Source organism: Gobius niger (genome assembly GCF_951799975.1).
Source record: "Gobius niger genome assembly, chromosome: 17".
Classification (NCBI taxonomy): domain Eukaryota; kingdom Metazoa; phylum Chordata; class Actinopteri; order Gobiiformes; family Gobiidae; genus Gobius; species Gobius niger.
The window spans coordinates 11,598,241-11,602,753 of record NC_136868.1 but is presented as its reverse complement, the minus strand read 5'-3'; positions in this window follow the sequence as shown (position 1 = coordinate 11,602,753).

Below are 4,513 nucleotides of genomic sequence, written 5' to 3'. Positions count from 1 at the left end.
CTCTCCTCCATCCTTACTCCCTCATTCCTTCCCTTGAACCCTAACCCCCAGCGTGTCCTCCCCACAGCTCACAACAGGACGATGCCTTCACTGTCACTTAAGGATAACCACAAAACACTCCCTGATGAGCGTTTGCGAAGAATAGGATTGCCAAGGAGTGTGGGAAAAGGATTTTGTTCATACGACACTTATGACATTACATCTCGGATACTGTGACTCTGAAATACACTTTCATGTTGAGCGTTTGTCTTCAGAGTAGCTAAAGGCCATACCACTTTGTGCCTGATCCCATTCGAGAAAGGGTAGGACTTGGTTTGTACCTGGATGTGAGAGCGCTGTCGGGGGAATGCCAGGAAGCTGGTTGGTGCAGATGTGTGTATAGCCTCGCTTCCTGTCAGTTTGCCCCAGGGGAAACTATAGCTACAAACATAGCTTACTATCACCAGCTGGGGTGAAGGAAAAATCCCGTTCCCTTGTGTGAAGCGCTTTGGGTGAGCTGTGTCATGTGAAAAGCGCTTTACGAATAAGATTCCTTTAGCTGTAGCACTTCTCAAATGGTTTAATATTTGACTTTCAGTACATCGCAAAATCGGTGTCAAATGATTAACTTAACTTGGTATGAAAGAAAGCGCTGAATATTAACAAAACTGGAGTCTAAACCCCCCCAAAAAAGACCAAATAAAATTGCCACCAAAAGAAGCCAATTATCATATTGTATTTTTCACAGTTTCAGAACCATCATTCTTGTCCGCTCCTCTTCTCTCCAGCCATATGAGTGTAAAAAGACAAAGTTAGCTGGTGCGTGTAAGGTCTGAGCTTCTATATTTGCTGAGTTAATGATAAACTTAGTGCTAAAAGCCCTCATTCCTGTCAGCTTCATGTCACAAAGCCACACAGATGCTTCAGTCTGCGAAATGGATGAGTGCTGAGTCTGAAAGATTACACTGCTAGAAGAAGATTACTTACTGTAAAATACAACTGTAACAAGGGCTAATATGCTTCTCTACGAACACAGGGACCCAACATTAAAATAGTATATTACAATAATAAATAGACTGCTTTCTAAATCAATTTTCTGCTGTTTGTTCTGCCACCAAAGGCCAAAGGCAGAGAACAAACTTCCTTTCACAAAAGTAAAGATGAAATTACAGAGATGCCTGTGATTGTCGAAGGAGCACATAACAGGGACTGATTACGGCTGACGATTCTATGTCATGAAAACTTACTCTCTGCAGGAAATTATTACCTGATTACCTGAGCTGAGGGCAACACTTGATGACAGCAGAAGAACAGAAACATGCATCCATCCATCTATCCATTTTCTTCCGCTTTATGCGGGCCGGGTCGCGGGGGCAGCAGTTTTAGTAGAGATGCCCATTGCCCAGACTTCCTGATCCACACACACCTCCTCAAGCTGCTTAAGGGGGACCCCGAGGCGACATCAGGCCAGCTCAGAGACATAGTCCCTCCAGCGTGTCCTGGGCCTTGTCCCAATAGAACACCTCTTGAGAGAGGCGACCAGGAGCCATCCGAAACAGATGCCCTAGCCACCTTAGCCGGCTCCTTTCGATGTGAAGGAGCAGCGACTCTACTCCAAGCTTCTCTCTGGTAACTGAGCTCCTCACCCGATCTTGAAGGGTGCGCCCAGCCACCCTGCGAAGGAAACTAATTTCGGCCACTTGTATCCGCGATCTTTCGGTCATTACCCAAAACTCTTGACCATAGGTGAGAGTGGGAACGTAGATCTATCGGTAAATCGAGAGCTTTGCCCCCCGGCTCAGCTCCCTCTTCACCACGACAGACCGATACAGCGACCGCATCACTGCTGACGCCGCACCGATCTGTCCATCGATCTCACGCTCCATCACGACCCCGAGATGCTTGAACTCCTCCACTCCCCACCGATCGGAAGAGATCTGAAACATGACGTGGAAAAATGTGACACTGCCGGGATTTTAAGTACAATGAGTGCGGATCAAGGGATGTAATAATGTAATAGAGGGAACATAATGAGAGAAACCAACGGAACAAATTCCTCAATCTTGCATATACAGTTTAAGAGCGGTTTAGTTCATGAAACCTCGAGGATGGTTTACACTTGACACGTAAACAGTGACATCACAAGCTCATTACCGTATAATGTTTAGATTCATGATGCAAAAGCCACAACAGCGACTTAACTGGAAACAGCTGCCGCTAATAAAGAGCACTTTTATTTATAGAAAATGCTGTGAATAACCTCTAAAATCTAAAAAAAGAAAGAAAAAATCCTTCTATATGACTGACAAATACTGTATCTATTAGACATTAAGATTTTTTTGTAACATCGATAAAGAGAGTTTAATAGAAAAATAAGATGTAAATAAAATCTAATGAAACAACTGTATTCAAATTTCTTGTCTTTTATATCTCTCATTAGCAGTTATTGTGCAATACAGATTAATCTTAACATGCATATAAACAAATTGCAACAGCGCCTTCAATATCCATGACAGAAATCATCACACTTGACAAAATGGAAAAGATGATTTAACATTGTATGTGCACATTGTCCAAGCAGAGAAGCCCATTTGTTTCGTTTAGTCATTTTAAGTTTGTGAAAGATTTTAACCTCTTAACCCCCGCCTCAACCAAGCACATTTTCTCCATTTTGTTTTTTTTTCCAAATCTGAAAGCTTCTCGAGGAAAAAAGTCAAAATAGTGGCGTAAATGAGTATGTAAAAGTAACAAAAATGGCAGTTTTGTAGGTCTTAACTTTCAAATGAGGCGATACACTGGCCTACAGGCTGTAAGCTCCAGTCTACAAGCTTTCAGATTTGGGTAGAGCCGAACTGCAGAAAATGTGCTTGGTTAAATCGGGGGTTAAGATTACCTCACTGCCATTTACTCTAATCTAATCCCCATTCAGTTATGGTCATATTTTTAGACAAAGACCCCGGCGGAAGACTGTGTTAACGATATCAAATACACGGCAATGATGAATGATTGACAGAGTCTTCCCCGGAGTCCGGACACTGATGGTAGCGGATGAGACCCCATTTGACAACGAGGAGCAGAGCCGAGGAGAGTCCAAGCGGAGGAGAGGTGGAGGAGGGTTGTAGCACAGCTGGGAAACGACCAAGCGATGGACGAGGAAGCTTAAGAAGGGGGATTTGGGGGCGATGAATGGCTGAAGCAGGAAGATGGGAGTGTGAGTGAATGATTAGTGAAGAGCTGCTGGCAATGAATGAATGCAGCAGGTTGAATTTGTGCTGAAGCTTCATTATGTAACCACTCTCACAAAAAGAAGAAGCATATCCTCAAATAACTGAAACAATCTGAGCAGTTGTTACATTACGGGTTGTTGTATCAGTGAAAATTATCTCTAAAAACATGTATCTTTTGAATGAATGGGCTCGACACTGCGTACATGACTGCTTTGCTTCGATTGCACGTAAACATGCACTAGGTCCTCTTCCAAATGCATATTTATTATAACCCGCTGTCAATATCTAAACAAGAGTCCATGTCACGATGGTGTTGCAGGCCTGTTTGTTTAAGGCCTGACTTTTACCACAGTTCAGTTGCTCTCATGACGTGTCGACATATAACCATGAATGTTCCGCCGTGTGGCTTTAAATATGAGACGGCATTTCTTTGCAAGATTCACTCACTGTAAGATACAACCGCCCGTCATCCCCCCCGCTGCGCCCCTCCATTAGCAGCAGTGTGGCGCAGGCAGGTGAACCACAGGGTGTAACTGAGAAGATAAAGGCTGCTAATTTGTGCCAACGTAAAAGACTTTGATCCCATCCTCTTTTTGTGTCAAACGCCTCACAGGGATAAGCTCCTCCATTCATTTCAACAAAACCGTCCCTCGTGGAGATACTTTTTTCCTCTCTGGATCTTGTAGCTGGGTCAGTCTTTGTCTAAGTACATGTCCCGAGAGTGGATGCTTTTTCACAGTTTGTCCTAATAGTGTCTATTTTAATCCCGCAGATGGGGAAATAATCAACCCCCACCACTTAACACACATGAGCCGGGGCATGCTATCAGTTAAGAACAATGTTTAAAGCGCTATAGAAAAAGCTAATGGCACCGGGAGGGACACGGGCTGCTTCTGTGGAAGAACAACAGGGTTTCTTGCTCTAATTCATTTCATAAACAAATGTGGAAAAGTAAAGTTGGTTCCGTGAGTTAATGGGAGACAAAACACGCATCTTCATGTTTTGGGCCAGTTTGTTCTCTTAAAATGTAATTGTAATCCTTTTTGAAGAAGCTGTTTAATTATTACATGTAGTCAATGTTTCTCCATAGATTTATATAGAAGATCGTAACATCCAGGGGCATTTTCTCATTTAACAACATCTACACTTGAAGAAGCCTATGGACACCAAAGTTTGAGCTTATCAATAAACACTTTCTAACCTCTTAACCATAAGGTCATAGGCTATAGGCCCGTGTAATACCTCATTTGAAAGCTAAGACCTACAAAACTGATATAAATGGGTCTTGTTGTCGCCACCTTTTTTTA